Raw genomic sequence first — 23,651 nt, 5'->3', positions numbered from 1 at the left:
CACTATTTCTTTATATCTCCCATTATAGTTATTTCTATTGTTCCTTTTTGATTATGCTTCTAAGATCACTCTCCTTCTGCCAAAATAACTCCTTTTATTATCTCTTTTAGTGTCAGTCTAAGAGTGAGGAATTCTAAGTTTTTTTTGTCTAAAAAAAATGACAATGCCTTCATTTTTAAAGCATATGTTCAGTAAGTAAGTAAGTTCAGTAAGTATGGAATTCTCAATTCACATTGTCTTTCTTTATTTCAAAGATGATTCCATTGCTTCACAGTTTCTATTGCTTCTATTGAGAAGTTAGCTGTCAGTCTTGCTACCCCTGAAGTACTTTATAATTTTCCTTGCTTCTTTTTTTCTTTGATTTTCAGAGGTTTTTACAATAATGTGCCTAGGTATGGTTTGAGTTTCTCCTGTTTGAGGTTTGCAGATCTTATTGAATTTATGACTTTATGTCTCTTGTTAGATTTAGAAAATTCTCAGGCAGTAGCTCTTTAAATACTGTTTCTTCTACAGTCTCTCTGATTACACATATATCTTTACGTGGTATTCCTTATATCAATTATGATCTAGTTTTAATATATTCCTTATATTTTTTCTCTGCCTGGACTTTATTCTGGACACTTTATACTGACCTTTCAATTCACTAGTCATCTTTTCTGCTGTGTCTAATATGCTAACAAATATATCCTTTAAATTCTAAATTCAATTATTGAATTTTTTATGCTAAAATTTCCCTTTCTTTTGCATATATTTCAGTTTAGTAAAATTCTCCATTTTTAAATTTGTTTTGTTGAACATATGAATCATAATTATTTAAAGGTCTATATTTGATAATACCAATTTTAAGTCATCTGTTGGGTTTTGTCTATTATCTATTTTTTCAGTCACTTCTCTTTTTTTATTTGTTTTCCAACATGCCTGGTAAAGTTTAATTGTATGTTAATTGTGTGTGAAGGTTCTGAATGATCATCTTCCATAGAGAAACTAATTTCCTTCTGGTGGGAAGATAATGCATGGGCAGATCATCCTGATTTATTCAAGGTTGGTCTATTTTAGTATACCCTTATTTTTAGGGTACAGCCTTTTAAAAATATTAGTTGAAAACCTGGGGTGTTTCATTGGCATTTTCTATTTGAAGGGTTCTGAACTCTAGTTTTTATATCCTCTGCACTATAGACTACTAAAATCTGTTAATACTTTAGCCTCCTGATAGCTGCATTCTGCTTTGATTCTTGTTTTTTCTTACCTTAAACTTAGGAGACATAAAATGCACAAAAACAAAGTCTTATACAAAAAAGTCAGACTTACTTTTCTTTGGTTCCCTTTCTTCTGGGAATTTGGCCCCTCAAATCCTGGGTTTTTTGTTTCTCCAGTTGAGTGAGACTACCATAGCACCAAGCCACCACTTTCTTTCCATGTTCCATGATTTGGGAAATGCCCTAGGGGAAAAAGCAGTGGAAAATATGGGACTTTTTCAATGCATGTACCTACTTTCTGGGATCTTAGACCTTCAAGTTATGGCTGCCTTACTTGCCTCTTATTCTTACAAATTACTGTCTTAGGTTATTTGTTCAGCTTTTATAATTGTATTTATACTCTGTCATAGAAGTGGAAATGCATATTCTTTCTGGGAGTACTGATTTGGAATTTTTGTATTTTGTTTAGAAAGAAATTATAATGATTTCTACATAAAACCTAGTCCATATCTGGGTGGCTCAGCCGTTGAGTGTCTGCCTTTGGCTCAGGGTGTGATCCCGGGGTCTGGGATGGAGCTCTGCATCAGACTCCCTGTGAGGAGCCTGCTTCTCCCTCTGCCTATCTCTGTCTGTGTGTGTGTGTCTCATGAATAAATAAATAAATCTTAAAAAAAAGGGGGGGGTAGCCTGGGTGGCTCAGCGGTTTAGCACCACCTTCCTCCCAGGGCGTGATCCTGGAGACCCAGGATCGAGTCCTGTGTCAGGCTCCCTGCATAGAGCCTTCTTCTCTCTCTGCCTGTGTCTCTGCCTCTCTCTCTCTCTGTGTGTGTGTCTCTCATGAATAAATAAATAAAATCTTAAAAAAAAAAAAAAAAAAGACAAGATAGTCCTGATGTCTGGTCTGACCTCTACCTGGATGGCAACATAAATGATTCCTAGAATTATTCTTTATTCAAACCTTCCAAACAGATCTTTTATCTTTTCATCTTTGAGAAAGGTTTTTGTACTAAATATATCAAAGAATTATGTATGTAATCCTTTCTACCACAACCCTATTATGCCTTTAAAGTTGCTTGTGGGGGATCCCGGGGTGGCTCAGCGGTTTAGCGTCTGCTTTTGGCCCAGGGCGTGATCCGGGAGACCCGAGATCGAGTCCCACATCGGGCTTCCGGAATGGAGCCTGCTTCTCCCTCTGCCTGTGTCTCTGCCTGTGTCTCTGTGTTTCTGCTTGTGCCTCTGCCTGTCTCTCTCTCTTTCATAAATGAAAAAATAAAAAAAAACTTTAAAGTTGCTTGTGGATTTTTCTACATATAAATAAGGGTAAGACCTTCATCCTTCTTCTCATCCTTACTCCTTTTTATCTGGCTTTAAATAACTGAAAAATAACTAGCCCAGCATCTGGCACAAAATAAATATAAAATAAATGCTGATGAAAGAATAAGTGAAATTGCTTCATTATGTGAAAAATATAGTTAATTCTTTGATTCTTTCTCTTTATTGTTAACCCACCACTTATTTGAATACAAAAATCATTTAAAGCATAGGAAAACTTGAGACTGCTGAGTCTATATTTAGTGAGTTCCACAGGACTGAATTTCACATATTTTTAGTCCATATAAAGGTATGCCAACAGCTTCATTTATTTACTTTGAATCATTTTTTTTGCCTGTCATGTAGGTGGTCACCCAGAAGTGATTTTTGACAAAAACCTCACTATATATACATATAGCTAATCTTGACTGGTATAAACAGTTCTTCTAACATGAATTTCTATTTGAGAACATGACATAGCTGATGAGACAGCTACATTGTTCATTTTAAAAGTATCTCATAGAGTAAACTTAGAAATAGAAAGTCATTGTGTTATGTACTGAATTTCTGTCAGGGTCTGCTGTGTCATGTTTCCAGATCTTGAACATTTTCTTTTTCCTGTGCCTTGAATGTCCTTCTCCCTTTTGCCTTTCTGGTAAGCTGATTCAGTGCTTAAAAATGCTACCTCCCTTGTAAAGTTTTTCCTAATATCCCAGCATCACCATAAGCTTACTTTTTTGGTTTCCCTTTGTTTCCTGGTACTCTACAACAGTGCTTATTATTTCATGCCATTATTTGTCTTTCTTCTTCACTAGACTCCTACAAGGGTACAGGGTATGCATTACTCTTCTTGTTAACTTCAGTGCCCCAAATAGCAACTTATTAGATCCTCAGTACATTTTGTTAAAGATAAAATTCACACAATATCAAATTCACTCTTTTAAATTGTATGATTTGGTGTTTTCATTTATTCACAAAACTATACAGCCATTACTACAATATTATCACATACTTTCTGCACCTCAAAGAAATCACATTCACATTCAAGTGCAGTGACTCCCCATTTTACCCTCCCTCACGTTCTTGGCAGTCATTGATCCATTTTCTATTCCTGTGAGTTTGCCTTTCTTGTATATTTCAAATAAATGGAATTGTACAATATATGGCCTTTTGTGTCCGGTTTCTTTCACTGATCATAAAACTTTCAAGGGTTCTTTCATGCTGTAGCATGAATCACTACTCCATTGGTTTTATGAGTGAATAATATTCCATTGTATGGATATAGCATATTTTGTTTATCCAGTTATCAGTTGATGGATGTTAGGGTTTTTCCACTTTTTGGTTATTATAAACAATATCCCTGTGAACATTCATGTAAAAGGTTTTGCATGGGTATATGTTTTCAAATATCTTGGATATATAGGAGTATAATCTCTGGTAATTTTAGGTTTAACTTTTTAAGGAACTACCAAACTGTTGTCTGTAGCTGCACCATTTTACATTTCTATCTGCAGTCTATGAGGGTTCCAATTTCTCAAAATCCTCTCTAGGACGTGTTATTATTTGTCTTTTTATTATGGCTATCCTTGTGGGTCTCAGGAAGCTTTCTTTTTGTAATTGTGGTATATAACATTTTATTAGTTTCAGGTGTACAATGTAATGATTTAGTATTTATATACATTGTGAGATGATCTCAGATGTATGATTTGTACATATCTCAGATGTACGTATCAGATGTATGATTTGTAATAGCCTATTGAGAGCTTGCTCTAAATGCCACCCACTGTCTCAGGCAACCACAACTGCCTGTAACTGTTTTTTGACAAATCACCCCTGGAAAAAGCTGTTTTCATGGGGCAAACTCTGTGTCAGGCCAAATGAGGACCAACTTAATATGGGGTCTCCCATGGAACCCCCAGATAGGTCAAATAATGGCTCTTTGGGAAGGTGGCTTTGTAGAAGTTCTAATCCCATTCTGTCTCTTCCACTGGCTGCCAGGCTGCTGGTTTTCACCATGATTGCAGGCTATTGGGTTTTAAGGCTATCACAAAGCTAGGAGCAGTGAGTAGGTTCGTGTGAGAATAGGACAAATTAAATCACCACAAAGTTTGCTTTTCAGGATTGAGCTATTTTTCCTTAATGAATGCTCCCTCAGATTGTGCTAAGCCTTTGATTAATTTCCAGAGTTCTAAAAATGTTGATTCTGATCATTTTGTTGTGTTATTGCCAGTGTTCTTTTAACTTTCAAGAAAAAAAGTTTTTTTAGATGTCCTTCCTCCATTTTTATTGACATTCCCAGTCTGTGTTTTTGAATGGGTGAATGAATAAAAGAACTAATTGAAGTATACATGCTCACTAAATTGCCCTCAGACTCCCCAATTCAGCTAAGATACTTGTTCACAAAACAAGTTGATTTATCTGCTACAACCTGCAGATTCTGTGTTAATTAAGCCCTGGAACTGATTGCTGTAGCAAGAAGTGAGATGAGATAGAAGTTGTTTGTATTGCAGTGCTTCATATTGGCTGTCCAGATTTTTTGCTCAGGTATGGAGAGCATCACCTGCTGCATTTCCTGTAGTCTAATTATTTCTTGCTTCTTTCTAGACCTTTCAATATGGTCTTTGATCTTGTGTTTGGAATCATATACTTTTGTTCATATCTTTTTGCCTGATCTGAGTAGTTATCTTGCCTTGAATTCAGACTCTGTGAAGCCTTTGCCTCATTATTTTTTTACATTCATTAAGTTTTTTCAGTCCAGATATCTTAATGAACTTTTAAGTTGAATCACCATTTTAGTTTTCCTGATCCTTCTTGACCAGCAGCCTTTGGGTACATTTATCTGATCTCTTGCCTGTCGCCTGTACTTTTGCCTTGCAGATGATCCTAAACCTCATATTTGCTTCTAGTGATTCCTTTGTTAGTAATGTACCTTGCAATGACACTTCCTTAGCAAGACGTAAAAACGTCTAAGTACTTAAGTCCTTTGGTCTAATCCATGAAGGATTATAGGACTAGTCTTTTGGAGGTATACTATTTCTGGCCACTGTCATCCAACAAACTAAATGAGTACATTCTATTTTTTTAAATTTTTACTCCTTTTAAAAAAGATTTTATTTATTTGGGAGAGAGATCATGAGCAGGGGGAAAGGGCAGAGGGAGAAGTCCCCTCAATGTGTGATTCGATCCCAGGACCCTGCGATCATGATCTGAGCCAAAAAGATGCTAAACAGACTGAGCCACCTAGGCGCCCTGAATGAGTACATTTTAAATACGTTATTTTTAATGCAAATATTTGTACATCAGATTATATTTAGCTGCTGAAAAATACTCTAATTCTACAGACTGGTTCCCATTGGGGGAAAAATAATTCTCTTCATAAAAGATAAACTGTAGTACATTAAAATTTTGAAGAATTTGTTTGAGCGAACATTTATTTGAATTGGGCGGTGCCAAACCAAAAAGGTGTAGGAGCTCTTAAGGAGCAGGAGCTAAGGAAAGGTTTTTATAAGACAGATGCAGAAGCAAAGCAAGGAAGTTATTTGATTGGCTATAGCTTAAGCTGTTGCCTTACTTGGGAAAGTTTAGTTGGCTGTGATTGGTTGTTCTTGTGTTTTGATTTCTTAACCTTGAGGCATTTACAGGAATTGATTCTGGCTTAAGTTTTAGTTTGCTGACTTAGGCCACCAATGCATTAGAACTCCCTCAGTCTAATGGACTCTTTAATTATTTTCACACTTGCATATATTTAAAATCATTAAAATTCTCTACTTTGGGATCCCTGAAAATACTTTTGGTTCTTGTTATTTCGTTATATTAACTAAGACTTCATTCTTTATTCTTCTCTTCCCCTCTCCAATCTTCTCTTAGCATTTGTGTCTAACCAAAAAATATATTCAATTTAGTTAAAGAAAAACTATTGCTTTGGAGTTTTTCTTTTAACTGACTAATTGCTTTTTTTTTTTTTCAATAGCTGTAAAGGCATCAAGTAAACATAGTCTACTGCATTTAATTCATCTATGCAATCAAGAGCCTAATGGACTATCATCTATATAATTTTCATAGTCACATTAAGAGTTCACATAGATTATCTCCCTGTTTCTTTATTACATACTTAATTCTTATTTAACAGTCTCTGTTCTTCCTTTATCAGGTTTAATATTCCAATAGCTAGATAAGTAGTATTGTTTTAAGCTTTGAACCCCACTCTAAATTTTGAGAAAAAGGACGGATGCCTATGTGGAGGTGCTTTTATTAGATTTGACTCAAATATTCATTACTTAATGTCTAGTACTTAAAAACACTGCTACCTCCTTGTTGAGGAAACTATTCTTGGTTGTTTTTGTTTTGTTTTGTTTTGTCATCACTTAGATTTACCTCAGTTAAGTGCATATTCCTGATCATTTTAGAAATTTCTTATAGATACCAACTTATTAAAAATACTTTAAAAGGGGATGCTGAGACCCCAGATCTGCTTATCCATGGATTTATTTTTATTCTAGTCAAAGAGATAAGACCAGGAGACCTAGACAAAAATCTATGGAATAAATTACTATCATATCTTACATTTGTATATAGTCCAAACTGTGCTAAATAAATGAAGTATAAAACTGGATTTGTTTGTAGTGAAGATTCCTCATACTGTTCATAAGTGAACAATTCCCCCCTTTCTCTGTATTTATATATATATTTAATGCTATATACACACCCAGTAACCTTAGGGGATAAATAAGCCATATTTTCCAGATGTTGATTGAGGCATGGAGAATTGGGACCAATTTCATTTTTACAAGAAAAAATCAGCAGAATAGAAAGGAACAGATAAGATAAGCATCCCTTCTATGTGTGTTCTCCAAAGTTCTCACACAAGTACTAAAGATTTGCTACAGTTCATACTGGTAGGAATTCAAGTTTTCAGGTACCTTCTAATAAATAAACCTGTTGCTGTAGGTGGTGGGCAGTAAAGTGACTTTTGGAAAATCAGTGCATTTTATTTACTGCAATTCTTATTTGAGTGTTCCCAGCAAAATTAAATAAATGTCAAGTCTCTCTCAGGACTCTAGTGAGGAAAAAGAATTTAAAAGCCCCAGGTGAAAAAAAAATTAGGGATCCCTGGGTGGCGCAGCGGTTTGGTGCCTGCCTTTGGCCCAGGGCGCGATCCTGGAGACCAGGGATCGAATCCCACATCGGGCTCCCGGTGCATGGAGCCTGCTTCTCCCTCTGCCTGTGTCTCTGGCCTCTCTCTCTCTCTCTCTCTGTAACTATCATAAATGAATAAAAATTAAAAAAAAAAAAAAAAAGAAAAAAAATTAAATAAATACCGCAGGTGTTACCACAGTATTGAAACCTGTTTAGTATGGATGCTAACAATTGTAGTATAGAACATGGAAACTCCCAGCAAAGTCCTCCTCTAAAATCTTCATAATGATTTGGAACTTGGATGAAAGGATATCAAAATTAGTTCTCTTATCTTTATGCTTTATAAAGTCAGACTTAAATGCTGGGTAGGACTTCCCTGCAACCTGAGATTTAAATTAATATTTTTAAGGGAATAAAGAAAACATGCCAGCAATCGGCTTTCAATTTTTATGAAGATACCTACAACATATTTGGAGACCAGAAATAAAACCTACTAGATTTGAAGCCTATCATCTGAAGAACATAAACAAATCATGATAGCTTCTCCCTTGGTTCAGATGGCTTAAGGGAATATATTATGAGCTTGTAATTTAATTTGATCAATACTCCTAGAAATTTTCAAATAGTGCCAAGTTAAAAGAAGTTTAAACAAAATAGTATACTCATCAGAGAAAATGTTTTCTACACAAATCATTAAAACTGTATACTTCTGTATTGTTTTTATTGAAAGTGAACTGAACAGGGAGAACTAAATAGTTATGTTTTGGCTAAATATATTAAGACAGCATTGCTGGTTCACTTTGACCTTCACCCAGGGCCACAATTTTGATGAAAAACAAAATTATTTGATCATGGTCTTACAGTTCTCATTGAATCCTACCAAATATGCACTGTAACTCTCTTTTCAGATACTCTTGTAAGGACACAGAAGTATAAAGCAACACATGACACCCACTTGGTTCTCTCGGCTTAAGTTCACACAATTCACTTTGATATTGCTCATAAGCTAAATATGGCAACTATTACATTTTTTAGGTCTCATTGAGTAATTAAGTGGCTCATATTCTAGCCATGAGAATGGGAGCTTCATCTTCTGATATGGAAACTAGTCTTCAGACAAAAGTTATATTGAAATATCTGGTATATGTCCAAATTGTCTATATCTCAGGATTCCAAATAATCATGTATTTCCTCCAAAGCTGTTTCTTGTCATTCAGAGTTAATTATTTCTGTAGAAAACAACCTGTTTTACAGAGACAAATTCATTGGTTGCATTCTTTGTGCAACACTGATTATCACCAGCCTGTGATACACTACTTGTTCTGAGCCCTTCTGAATGGGGAATCTAGCTTTTATGTAATTCTCTCTCATGCAAATGTAACCCCAAGCCTGGATTTGCTTTTCCCCTACAAATGAAAAATATAAGTGGAGTTCTGGAGACAAACCATCCTTACTTTCTCTTTGCAGGGGGTGGGGAGGGAGTAGGGGGATGGAGGACTCAGGATATTTTACTATGAGTCACAAGCAGGTGTAGGCCCCACAGGGGGCAAGTGATAACTCTACGCTCTCTGGCTCAGCAGCACTGTATCGCCCAACTACAGAACCCTTCAGCTGCTGAGAGCTTGATATGTAAGGATCCCATGGCTGCTCCTGTCCTAGCCCTCCCACACAGCTCCGCAAGGCTCCATGAAATAACCACCCAACCCAACATCATTCAGAAATAGTCACAGTTTGAATCAATTCAGACTTGGAAATGATTCCAGAATCATTTGGATCTGGACAAGGAATTCATTAAATGAGAATTCAAACTGGCTCAAATATTGGGCCAATTATAATCTGATACAAGCTACATGCTGAAATGTTTTCAGGTTTGAATCCTTTCAGACACTGAGCAGATTCAAGTCAATAAAAATATTGAGTATCATCAAAGTGTTTGGGGAATAATAACAGATGTCCCTTACAAATCTTCTCTGTTAACCCCCTTCCCATTCCTATCGCTGACGGGCATTCAACATGGTTGTGTTATCTCAAGGACACTCTGGAGCTGGGTATTTTGATTGATCTGGCCCACTCCCCAGGATACCAGCCATACTTTTCCACTAACAAGGCATAAAGAACTCCCATCATTCATTGACTTTCACAGGGATCTCTTACTTGAAGGTACCAGCTTCAAATTTGTCTTTCCTTGGATATTTAAGTATTTTCAGAGATTGACAGAATTCCAAGGCTTAGAGGACTATAAAGATCAAGAAAAGTCAGCCTCTCAACCACTGGTAAGTGAACCACTTCAAGAAACCCTGCTCTCCTTTTAGGTTCAGGCCTGGGAGAGAGAGTGCCTAATTCATTCATATTTGGAAGGTCTTTCTCACTTGAATCTGCTATTACTGCTCTATTCCATTCTCAGCTCAGAAGATCAATGAAGGAGGTGGACTATCCTTCCAAGTGAAATGTGTTTGTAAGGAAGAATGATTCAGACAACTGTCCTTGTTAAAAATTTGTGAGGTAGATGAAGGGTGCCTAAGGGTGGTGGTTCTTCAACTTGGTTAGCCTGAGCCCAGGCTCCCTGGGCCACATGATCTTTGGATGGAGTCCTACCATTTAACTTTTTTTTTTTTTTTTTTTTGCAAGTTCCACAAACGATTCTGAGGTAGTCCTATGAATATTTGGGAAATGCTGATGTAAGGCACGTTCTCTCCTTTTTCCTTAGCTTTCTCCCCTAATGCCTTCTCACCACCTAATAGCCAATGCTATCCATGGTTCTGTAGACTCTGCAGAGTGGAATCACAGCCTCAAAAGTTCTCCTTGCTGGGGAAAGGTCACCTTCCCCAGCACCTCATACACAAACACAGACTCAATATTCTTAGCCCTCTCTAATAGGTCATGTATAAAGCAATGAAATTATATCAAATTACAATTGAATTCTCCATAAACTTAATGTGCTAAATCTTTCAGGAGTAATTGCATTTTGGAAAAGAATATAAAGTTTAGGGAGGACATGGGAGGAGGAGACATTATTGGTGAGGGCAGCCTTCTTTAAGAGATCTATTATTAACTGTGCAGCAAATAGTTATCCTATCTTAGGCAGGACAGATTCTCATCTCCCAAGTGGACAAGGCAGGCCCCAGTCAATCAATTCAGGAAAGCCAGAACTGGCTCACTATAGCAACTTGGAAAATACAGAGACAGTTGTGTTGTTGCTTCTAATTAGCTCCAGATAGCACTGACAGAGAATTCCATTTGTTAAGGCTGCCTAATGGTGCTTTGGCCAGTTACTGTGGCATATCCACCTGGTCCCACTGCTGGGGTGGCATCCTAAAGGACAGGCTTATCTTGCTAGCTGCTAGCTGCCCTTGACTGTGCTCTAAAGCTTTGGCTTGGGGTCCCACTAGTTTGTGTAGGTTTCAAGTTTCAGTTACTACCACACAAAAAGGTTTTGCAAACACCCTTTATTTAGCCACTGTATTGGGAGCTGGAAGGCCCAATCATTCATTTAAATAAAAAGAAAATAGAATGTTCCTTGGGATCCTAAGAACAGAGTGTATTTAAATTAGTAGCCACATTAAATCTCCTCTTGCTATTTGGAACAAAACTGAAAAGGCAGCTGCATAATCTATGGAAAGTGATAGGAAAAGCAGAAGCTCTGTGTTGAGGGGTTATCAATCTTCATTGATTCTTGGGATACTTCTCTTCCAAATCAGGAGCAGAAAGTCCAGTACTGTCCCCTCTTGATTTGCCCTTTCAGCTAAGCCTTCCAAGGCCCTTAGAGCTAGTTGAGATGCTGGTCTCCCAGGAACTGGAGATAGTCCAGGGCTGAGCTCACTATGACCACAGGAAATTCAATTCATGCTAATGACTTGTGGTGCCTGCCAGCCTGAACTAGATGCAAGCCAGAGACTCAAGAAGCCAAAGGTTCCATGTCCTTTCACTATCCTCTGGAGTCATCTTGTTTCTGTGGTACAGTTTCACTTGATGATTCCCAGACAGAGATAGCCTACAGAACCCAAAAGTCTTCAGGCAAGCTTCAAGACTGAGCTCGAAAAGTTTGGGTCAAATCTAATATTCTCTTCCCCACCTATACCTCACTCATTCATTGTCCCTTCATACCACTCAGTTTTTATTTACATTGAGTTTACTTTCAGCTTTTGGTGATTTTTTTTTTTTTCTAGGAAATGCCAGCTAGAGGCATTTAAGCTCCCAAGATTGACAGCAACTGAATCCTTTATGTCTTAGTCCCCTGGACTTGGTTGAACAACAGAAATGTTTTATGATTCCTAGGCCCCATTCCATGCTATTATATCAAAATATCTGTGGGGTGGTCAGGTATTAGGACAGTGTCCTAGGTGACTACAAGTTACCCCTAATACTACACTCCACTAGATTGCATTCATCTTTCTCCTGTTCCAGACTGAGAATTGGATGTCCTGACTCCTAACCCTTGATTTGCCACTAAACTTGTTACATTATCTTGCCTGCCTAAATCACTTAAATCTCACAGGCTTCAACTTCTTTATCTATAAGGAGATTGGAGTGGGAGACGGTGGGGGGGGGGGGCTAGATCTTATCAGTTATTATCAAATTTAAGTCCCTGACATGTTTGCTTTTGAAGCTTTTGAAAAATTTGAATATGATGGTTCAGATTTATTTTTCTGCATCCTCCTCCAGTCCCTACCATCCCACAACCTTTCTGGGGCTTGGCACATTCTGAGCTAGGATGACAAAAGGAAAGACACATTCCTTCAGCATAATATATGGGAGTTATTCTTGTAGGTGGTTAACCTTGACAATTTGAAAGTCTTACAGCTTTTTAGATAAACACTGTAATGTTAAACTAGAGAATGAATGCTTCAGAGCATACTTTTTTGTCTCTACTCCTCTCACAGAATCAAGAGCCCTCCCAGCTCAACAAGAATAAATGATTTTGATGTGAGGTGAAGGGGGGTCAGGAAAGTATACAATCTGTATCCTTGGGAGAAGGAGACAGAAAAAGAAGGCCCAAAGGAAAGAAATTTTCTGTTAATCATAGGGGCTGGCATGTGGGGACCACCAGAGTGGAAACCCTGAATATATTGGAGGGGACAGGAGTCGGGATAGCCAGAATAGAGTGTGAAAATCCATTCCAGACTCTCCACTGCTCTGTGCTTTTGCATGGGCTTGAAATCCCACTCATATTTAAAGAACCACAGTCTTCTGGACACAATTTCCAGTGTGAAAAGATGTTAAAACCTTTTGATATTGGAATGTACAATATACCCGTAAGTGTGAGGGTATACAGGTGATCATTTTTAGAGATTCTGATTTCATAGGTCTGAAGTGGTGGCTAGGCACCTGTATATTTTTAAATACCCACAGGTAATCTTGATACACGGCCAATTCTCAGATTTACTTTATTAAGTTAATTTTTATTTTTTCTTTTGACATGACCAATTTCTTATCACTCTCCTTACCACTGCCCAAGTCTCTCTTGCCCTTGTTGAAAGAGATTTCCCCAAGTTAGAGTCCTCCCCTGCTCCAGGGCACTTGGTTTAGCAAGCAGAGCACAGGCTAGATTTCAGTACCCAATTACTCCCTTGGTTAGGTGCCTTGTGTAGAGCACAACTTGCATAACTGTGACCAAAAGAAGAAAAAGAATATTGGCTTCCAAGATGGCAGATTTGTGTTTCAGCCATAACTCCCACTTTCTACCTATCTAAACTTGGGTAAGTTGCTTAAATCTTTAAAAAAAAAAAAAAAAAAAAGGATTTTTTTAAAGATTTTATTCTTAAGTAATCTCTACATCCAACATGAGACGCAAACTCTGAACCCTGTGATCAAGAGTTGCATGCTCTACTGATTGAGCCAGCCAGGTGCCCCTTAATCTTTTTGGACCTCAGTTTGATTATTTATCAAAGAGGGATAAAGGGGGTTGACTACTTACTAAAGTAGTCAAATCGAACAGTACAAGAAATCTATCAAATAATTTCTGAGGCCTTATTTGATCTGTGAGCAGCATTGGGCCCTTGTGACCACTTCCATTTTCATAAGCCATAGCCTTCTGGGACACTCCTGCCTCTTCATTCCTTTCTCGCTCTCTGGCCATGCATTCCCAGCCTCATTTTCCAGATTATTTTTTACCTTCCCAACTTTGAGTCATTGAAATATCTGGGACTTAGTCCTCAGACTTCTTTTCTTACCTCTTTACTCTTATTTCTTAATTTCATCTAGTTGATTGGCCATAAGTACCACTTTTAGGCTGATGACTCACTAAAGGCTGTATCTCCAGCCATAACCCTTCCCCTGATTCCTAAATGCTGGAATCAAATTTCCAACTCAATAATTCTGCTTAAATATATAATATACATTCCAAATTTAATATATCCAAACCAAACTCCTCATTTTTCTCCTCATAGTTAATCTTTCCACTATCTTCCCAACCTCAGTATGTAGCCTCTTGACTTGTCCAATTACTCTGGGCTAAGCCTCTTTTTCTCACTGCACACTTCCAAAACATTAGCCAATCTATTAGCCCTACCGTAAACTGTATCCAGTCCCTGGTCATCACTGCTGTATTCCTACCCTTATCTGCTATCACCTCTCTCCTTGGCTATTGCAATAAAGGAGTAAATGCCTCTTCCCACCCCCAGTGACCTTGCTCCTCCATAGTCTGCTCCTCACAGCATCCAAGAAATCACTTCTCTGGTCAAAATCTTCCCATGTTTTCCCCTGTCATGGAGAATAAAATTATAAAGTCTTCTCATGGTCTCCCCTTGAGGGTTTACATGACATGTTTCTATTATCTTTGATTTCACAGATCCTTCAGCTCTGTGATCACTTCTCTCCAGATATATTAGCTTCTGTGTTGGCCCTCAAACATACCACATGTGCTCCTGCCTCAGAAGCCCTGGCTAGCCCTCTTTAGAGAACACTCACTTTCTAGATATCTATAGCACATCAGCTTACTTCATTCAGTTCTTTGTTCAAAAGTCACATGATCACAAAGTACCTCCTTGGTCCTTGGTCTGAAACAGAACATTATCCCAACCCCCATAATCCTGTTTTCTTATACAGCTTTATTTTTCTTCACAGAATATATCACCATTTAATATTTACATATATGTTTTGCCAATTTGTTTGTTGTCTGTCTCCCCTCACTTGGAACTAATCATGCTAAGAATAGCTGTATTCTTAACATCTAGAACAATGCCTGGGACATAGTATAGGGCTCAATAAATATTTGCTCAATGAATGAATACAAAAATTATGTCAGTGATAGAAGAATTAAATGAGATATTTTATGGGAAGAGTTTGGTACATGCCTGACTCTTACTAGATACTCGGTAATTGGTCATTTCCTCTCTACTTCTAGTTTTTGTCTCTCCCCCCAGATATTTATTGAGCTCCCCCTCTAAGCCACTCATTCTGCTAGATGATGGTGATAGAAAATGTCTCTACTATAAGCAGCTCATGTTCTAGTTGTTATATGCTACAAGGAGACAGAGCTATAAAGAAGTAACTACCAGACAATGTAATAGGAGCTGCAAAAGAGACAGTATACTATGAGAACACAGGTAAGGGGATAGTTAAGGAAGAGTTCAAAGAGCAGTGACATTTAAGCTGAACCTTGACAGATAAATAAGGACTTTTGTGCAACAAGAGGGAAGGATATTCCATTTAAATGCACATTTTTTGGGGGGGAAGGGCACAGAGACATGAAAATGCCCCCCTCCTAGCACACAGCTTCTTAGTTTCTTAGTTTAAGCAAAAGATTAGCAAAGTGAAATGAAGAGAAAGTGTAGAAATTAAAACAATTGTTTGTCCCCTCACCTTGGTGTACAATGTCATATTTCTCAGAGTTCTTACACCTTCTAAATTTTTTTTTGGCTCTAACAATATATCAGTAGGTAGCGATCCCCTATGTTATAGCCAAAGAAACTAAGGATGAAAGAAGATAAATGACCTAAGGCCACAAAGAATATCAATGGAGGATTTAGGGTTGGGACTTGATTCCTGTCTGGTTGACAACTTGTGCAATGTGAAGTGAAAGGCAAATGATGGTCTTCTCCAATGAGTTATAATATTTTTAGAACTTCTTTCTAGATCAAAGAATTTCATGTTGTTTTCTTTCTAAATTGGCCATATCCACCTGCCAGTTATTGAGAACCTATCCTACAACACACTGTACTGAGTTCACCACATCTAGGATTTTGCCAGTTTTTACAACAACCTTGTGGTAGGTGATACCATTATTTTATAAATGAGGAAATTATTACCTAATATGTCCAAAGATATTCAAAAAAAGAGGCAATGCTAGGTTTTAGAACCTGGCTTATATGATACCAGTGCCTATGTTCTTTCACCTCTGTTACATTTCTGAAATGAAATCTAACCAAATGTGCAAGTCCATCTTCTATTTGTGCTTCCTCTGAGCTATCTATATGTCAGGGACATGTCATGTAGAATTGTTTACCCACTGGAAATTTCATCTTCCTTTGTAATTTTATATTTATACATTTCTCTCGCCAAGTTATACCACATGTACTCATGTACGTTTTTTCTGCTTTTGCTGTCATGTAAGTGTGGTCATATGAATCACTCTCATGTATCCAATTATAACACTGTAAAATAGGAAAAAATGACCACCAATGGTAAAGTTAGCCGAGGCAATATGGTTACTCTTCATAAAACCATAAACAAAATCAGGAAGAAAAATTTTCAAGCATTTTGCTGACAGGTCTTGTATAACCTAGTAATCAAAAGAGAATATGAAACATTTTCTTAATCTACACATATCCTTTCTTAGGGTGAAGAAAATATTAAAATCTTCCTAACCATGGATTTGCCTCTTAACAGGCCCATTTCCTGGGATGAAACCCAATTATGTCTCTACTTTTCCAGATTTTTTTGTTCTTAACTTTGGAGATCGAGATGTTGAGGTAACTTGTTTTTCTCCTGCTCCCAAAGACACTACACTGGTCAACACTGGCTGACAGTTTGTTGGTAGTATCCTCAGAAAGCAATCAAATGCACTGTCCTGTGAAGGAAATATACCATACAGACACAGGCCTAATCCTTTGATCCCTTGCTTTGAGAAAAGAGAAAATTAGCACACTTCAGTATTATTCCAACTTGCCTTCTATCTAGTTTCTTTTGTTATATTATTTTTACAATGTAAAGATTTGCAACAGCTTTTTTTTTTACTGTAATCATATTTTTATAATTACTTAGTCTTAATTATAGCTTTAAATTTGTTTACTATATACCAAAAGTGTTTTTTTTTTTTTTTTTTAACTTCAGGTTCTTTATTCCCAAGTTTTAAATTTTGGTTCATATCTTAGTTAGCCTGGTTTCCTTTTCAAGAAGCTTTTGTTTTTCTGAAGAACAAATTATAGGTGCTGTAGTCTTATTGCATACTTGAAATTGCCTGTCACATTTACACTTGAAAAACAACTTATCTGGGCATAAAATTCTTTGGTCATCCTTCAGTTTTGTAAAGGCTGTTCCATTATTTTCTGGTACTAAGAATTGTTATGGACAAGTTTGAAGAAGACCAAATTTCTAAATTTCTCCCTTTAACATTAAACTTTTTTTTCCTGCTTGGATGCTTGTACTATTTCTTTAACCTTAAAGTTAAGGAATTTCACCAGATGTGTCACAGTAATTTTTGGTATTAATTTTTTTTTTTGGCACCAGGAATACTTTTTTTTTCTGTCTACATATTCAAATCTTTATTTGAAGGAAATTCCTTCTGATAGACTTTTGAATACTTTTGCTTCTTTTTTCCCCTGTGTTCTTTAGGAACATGAAGTATTCTATATATTTTACACATAATTGTCTTCTCTATAAATGGTAGATACTTTTGTGATTTTTCTTCATTTTCTCTGTATACTTCTCTGTAGGCTGCCTTATATTTTAAGCTTCATTTCAAATTGTACTTATTCCATTTTATTAATTCATTATGATGTCCCTGTAATATTTTCTTTTTCAACCTGCTCTATGAATTTGCTGGTCATCCTCTATTGTTTTATAACCTATTCTTATTGAGCGTTTTTAAATTTTAAATTTCTTTGAAATTATAACAATTATTTATCTTATTTATCTTTTTAAATTTATCTTTACCTCCTTTTGTCTTCCCTTCCTTTCTCCTCACCCCCTCTCTGCTTTCTCTCTGGCCTATGTTTTATGTTGGTTCTTTTCTGATGGTTACATCTCTCTGGTTGGGACCGAATGTCCTTAAAGAACAGAACAGGAAGAGATGGGGATGAATTTAGAAAGTCCGTAATTTTCAGTTGGTTCTACCAGAACTCCTCTCCAGACCTCATCTTCCTTTTGCTCAGTCTTAGCCATCAGGAGGTTGAAATGGCTCATGGGAAAGCCCCTCTGCCCTATGATCACCCTTACCTCTCAGATGGAGAGGATGTAGGAAAAAACTGGGAGATCAGCATTACTGCCTTCAACAACTGTGCATCCCTACTATCCTGAGCCAAGCAGGATCTCTATGGGAACATTACTCACTTCTCTTGGGGCTAGCACATGCCTGTGTGGGCCTGACTACTGTAAGCGAAGGAACATTGACCAGACTCTTTGAAACTTGTAGGGAAATCTGTTCTAGATCTAAGCATTTCATGGATTTCATTGGATGTCGATGACTTCCCTCATTGCAGATTGACTTGTAAGCTGGATTTGCCACTTTTTTCATGAAATAAGGACTGACAAATTAGGTCAGTTTGGGTTTACAGACTTGGATATTTGGCAGCATTTTTTTCCCTCAAAAATGAATCAAATGAGCTGTCACATCAAGCAAAGTAACTGACAATATTTGTTGACAACAATAAAATTCCAGCTTTCAAGAGAAAATTGGAACTTTTGAAATCTTGTATCCACCACTGTGAACTTGACAGCTTCTCAAAACATAAATACTTTTCTGATGAGACTGGTGGTGATTTTAATAAATGCAATTTTTTGATATTACATAATAAATTGTGTCAACACTCCTAAAATTTGCATAACTGAATAAATCAATATTTTCCAAATGACCAATCATGCATGCTACAAAATCATACATGGGGAAAAACTCCATTCAAAGTGAAAGGGAAAAAAAATCAATGGATTTTAATGTAACAGGGTATTAATTGGTTCATTGATACAGTTTCACATTCTACATTCCAATTAATCTTTAAGAAACTATTACTTATTGAGTTTTGGTATAATATCAAAGAAGAATATCTAGAATTATCTGGAAATGTTTTAAAAATGATTTCCCTTTTATAATTGCAATCAGTTTGAGGCCAGGTTTTCCTCCAAATGATATATTTAATGGAAATATAATTTTCCATTACCAAATGATATATAGCAATAGATAGAGTATCCTATCCTATCTATCCAGCTGTCTTCTATTAAGCCAGATATCAAAGAGATTTGAAAAATTGAAACAATGCCACACTTCTCATTAAGTTCTCTTATTTGGGAAAACATAGCTATGTTTATTAAAATGTTACTTATGTTAGCATGAAAGGGTTATTATTTAGAAATAACAATAATTGTTTTTAAAAGTTTTGTTTTAATTCCTAATAATTATAAATACAACTCACATAAACAAAAGATCTTTGAAGTCCTTAATAATTATTAAGAATATACAGAAATCCTTAGACCAATAAGTTTGAAAACTTCTGTGTTATGTGTACAATGAAGTAAAACAGTAAGTGGTGTAGGACCACAAAATTGAGAAACATTTTAGTTTGGATTTGGCTTTCTTCCAGAATGGCACATAGACCACAGGTTGCTAAGATTCAAGTGGGAGAAATAGAAGAGGAACAGTGTAAGAAAACATACGGTAGTAGGAACAGTCAGGGTAGGTTTGGAGGACTGTTTGGAGTCCCTCTCATGCTTCAAATCTCCCCTTCCTCCTCACCTCTTTGACCCTTCTTCTGTTATCACATCCTTTCTCTCTCTTGACTTCCCTCTGATCACTGCTAGAAAAAGTTATCTGCTTTTAAGAATGCATGTAATTATATTGGGTCCACCTGAATAATCCACACTAATCTCAAGGTTTTTCATCTGATCACATTTACAAAGGCCCTTCTGTCATGTAAGACAACATCTTCACGGGTTCTGGGGATTAGAACATGAACATCTTTTAGGGATCATTATTCTGCCTATTTGTCTAGTTCTGTTGGGGCTGCTGTCACAAAATACCATGGATGAGTGATTTATAAACAGAAATTCATTACCCACAGTTTTGGAGGCTAGGAGGTCCAAGATCAGGGTGCTGACATGATCGTGAGGGCCCACTTCCTGGTTCTTGGCTGCTGCTTTCTCATTCTGTTCTCACCTGGTGGAGGGGCAGGGGAGTTCTCTCAGGCCTACTCTATAAGGCCCTAATCCTATCCATGAGGATTCTTCCCTAATCACTTCACAAAAGCTCCACCTCCTAATACCATCACTTTGGAGGTTAGGATTCAACATAAATTTGGGGGGATACACAAATACTCAGATAATAGCACCACCACACATTGGGGGTTAGGATTCAACATAAATTTGGGGGATACACAAATATTCGGATAATAGCACCACCACACTATGGGATATTTTTGAGCAAGGAAGTGGTATAATGACAGTGGTATTGAAGGAAAAACCTTTCCCAGTAATTACCCAGTATGGAACTAATCTGGTGCCAAGTTTGGGGCAGAGCTCTGCCTCTGCAGAAAACTACTTCCATGTGTTTTTAGTACAATACAGATGAGGCATCCAGGAGGACATCTGCTGATATTCTGGCAAGCAGATCACTTTCCCATTGCCTATCCTATCCAGATTTGTCATTAAGGTCACCAAAGGGACAAACATCCATGGCTTGTAGAAGCAGCAGCATTTCTGCATTTCTTATCTCCAAAGTTTTCCACACAAAGAAAGGACACAAGTTGCCATTCTAGACCTTAGAAACTTGTCAGCAGAGTGGAAAATTGTTCCCTTTCAGGAATTGGAATCTTAGGGGTGACCTTTTACATGAAGTATTTCATTAAATAGTGTGGTGAGGTTACCAAACCTTGAAGTCAGAAGCAACGTCTGAATGAGTATTGGGTTACCACCAGTGCTCTGAAGAAAGAACAATAAGCTTAAATGCTTTTGAGTAATAATTTATCAGGAAGACTAAATTATGAAAGAATGCTTGAATTAGACAAAAGAAACCCACAAGATGGATATAGCTCAAATATTTTTCAACATAAGCTTCCTTTTGAAAGTAATTTGGATGTCTGTCTGCCTTCTCATTGCATTTATGTGTGATATGTTGAACAATTAACTAAGGAGGACAGAAAGGGAATCCCTGTGGTATAAATTCCAGGAACAACTGCAGACTCATCCAAAGGTCACTTATAAATCAGAACAAACCCAAGTTCATAAGCTAGTCTCAAACAGAATCAAGTATCCTATAAAAATAAGACAAAATGACAAAAGCCATTATTTCAATTCCCTCAAAATATTTATATAAAAAAAAAGAATGCTGTTTCTTCAGTCAGGCAAATAACTTACCAAGGGCATTCTTAACTATTGATGCTAACTATTACAGTATAAGAATGAACTTAGGCATTTTGCAACTTGAATTGTGCAAAGTAGATTATCTGTTCGATTTTCTTGGGTGTGTACAGTTTACTATTTTTGCCTACACATGTTTTCTTGGGGAAAAGATGTCATAAAGTCAGGACTATTCTTAAGAAGAACAGGCAATACTTGCTCTAACATGTTCTCAGTTCTCTTTCGCAAGATATTTTTTCTGAGAGAAGCTATCACAGCCCTTTCCCCTGTTACCTACCCCAGACAGCCAGGGACATTGTTACCTAGAGGTCTCTTCTCTCCTATTACTATTCCATTGACAGTTCTCTGAGTTGTATTAGCTCCTTTTGGACCCAGCTAATTGGTGTTTCCAGTTAATTATAGACAGATGTAACCTAATCAACTAGGTTCTCTTCCAAGCAATACAACATGCATAATCTAGTAGACACTCCCATGTTCATCTTAGTTTTGTTTTGTTATTTGGTTCATAATTTGGTGTAGGTTTTTTTAATAGATGAATAAAAGATAAGATAGGCAGTAACACTCAAAAAGGGAGGGCCAGTGAAAAGTGCTAAATTTGGGAACTCTGGGCATCTAGGTAAGAGAATGCATGTACTGAGATTCCAGGAAGTAAGTATGAGAAAGGTAGAGAATGTTTCTAAAAGTAAAATTAAAATCAAAGAAAAATAGAGTTGCCTTTTTTCTGGCCCGCCATTTGTGTAGCCTTTTTTAGTGTCCATCAGTTGTACTTGAGGAGGCAGTCAGGGTCAGCCATGTGTCTAAATAGTTTGTGTCCTACCATAGGAATCACTAGCACTTGGTGATTTAATTTGGGATTTCAATAAGTAGAAACAATGAGCCTTGGAAGATGTGAGTTTGTAGCATTCCACATCCAGGTCAACCAAGGGAAACCTTCTATTATAACCCTCAGAATACTCTGCTCATCCTTGGAATCCAGCAATGGCAGATCAATGCCTCAAGTACTAACTTTGTGTAATAAACTGGACACTGCGTTTGTTACTCCATTGTTTCACACAAACACTCCTGCTTTGCAGGTGCCCCTTCTTAATACCAGTTTATTTTGAGTCTTCATATATTCTCTTAAATATAAAAGTCACATTCTAAGTCATTTATTAGAATTAAAATTTGGACATTACCAAATTATTTCATATGGATTTATAGTTTGGAGAAAATAGAACTGAACTTGGAGTTGGGCGACTTGGATTCTAATCTATATTAATTGAGATAATGCTATCTGCTCTAACAATTCCTAAATCTATAAAGGCTTAAATCCAATATAAGCTTACTTCTCATCCAGGAAAATCCAAATGTATATTCTCAATCGGTGTGCTACTCTCTTCCAAGTGGTGATACAGGGACCCAGGATCCTGCTATATTGTGTCTCTGCCATTGTTAAGATATGGCTCCCAAGGTTGCTATGTTCATCAATATCAAGCTGAAAGAAAAGGAAAGAGCAAAAAGGGATTCTATATTTATTTAGTAAATATTTACTTGTTGATTTGAGAGAGAGAGACACAAGTGAGCATTGTGGAAAGGGGCAGAGGGAGAGTAAGAATCTCAGGAGGACTCCCTGCAGAGTGCAGAGACTGTTGCAAGGCTTGATCTCACACCCTGAGATCATGACTTGAGCTAAAATCAAGAGTCAGCCACTTAACTGACTGAGCCACACAGGAACCCCAATTTTTTCATTTTTAAAGTGGGTTTTTATTAGCCAGACATGAAAGGGGTGCATATAAGTTTGGCTCACCATTCCTTTGACTAGAACTCAAAAATCTGGCCACAGCTAACTATATGGGAACCTAAGAAATGTAATCAAACACTGTATAAAGGAAGAAAAAGAAATAGGTTGGGTGACCAGCTAGCCAGTCCTTGCCATAACCTTAGTTCTGCCACTATTTATTTGATCTTCTCCTTTTGATTATTAGTTTAATTTCATAGTAAGGAACATTTGTCACCCATTTTTACAACTTCCAGAATATTTATAGAAGTGCCTTAAATATAGTTCATGCTCACTACTGCATGCTTGCCTAACAATAAATGAATAGTGCTAAACATTCATAATTTTTCCCTTTCTATATCTCAGAACATTTAAGTGTTGTTCGAGAGGACTGAGAAATGCTTTCCTTTAAGAAGTCACAATATATCTCAGGACCACTTTGACTGTAGAGTAGACTAATACTGCTGCATCCAGGACAAGGCATCTCAGGAGGAGAAACTGATGTCAAGAGCTGCATATCAGAAGAAAATCTGAGAAAAGAACCAGTTAACAAATTAGAACAGAAAGGTAGACTCTCCAGTACTCTGCTTATGCTGTCCAGATTCCTTGGAAGAAAAGCAACTGCTCTGGATGGTTTGAAGAATCTCTGACTAGACTTGGGAGTTTCAGCCACTAAGGAGGGTATGCATGATCATCATGAAAAACAAGAGACACATAAGGATGTCACAACTTATAGAACTTGCAGCAAA

The 23,651-nt window shown here is 37.0% G+C and overlaps 1 long non-coding RNA gene across 1 annotated transcript in view; it reads right to left on the bottom strand.

Annotated features, from left to right (window-relative positions):
• Window positions 1-23,040, bottom strand: part of LOC112675951 (uncharacterized) — a 120,445-nt gene extending 97,405 nt beyond the window's left edge. The window contains exons 1-2 of the long non-coding RNA XR_007407278.1: window positions 22,472-23,040; window positions 1,309-1,439 (exon numbers count right to left, since the gene is read on the bottom strand). This is a non-coding gene — a long non-coding RNA (uncharacterized LOC112675951). The remainder of the gene's footprint in view (window positions 1-1,308; window positions 1,440-22,471) is intronic.
• Between the last annotated feature and the right edge of the window lie 611 nt (window positions 23,041-23,651).

The sequence above is a fragment of the Canis lupus genome, chromosome 30 (genome assembly GCF_003254725.2).
Source record: "Canis lupus dingo isolate Sandy chromosome 30, ASM325472v2, whole genome shotgun sequence".
NCBI lineage: Eukaryota > Metazoa > Chordata > Mammalia > Carnivora > Canidae > Canis > Canis lupus.
Note: the sequence above shows the minus strand (reverse complement) of the source record. Positions and strands in the feature narration are given on the sequence as shown.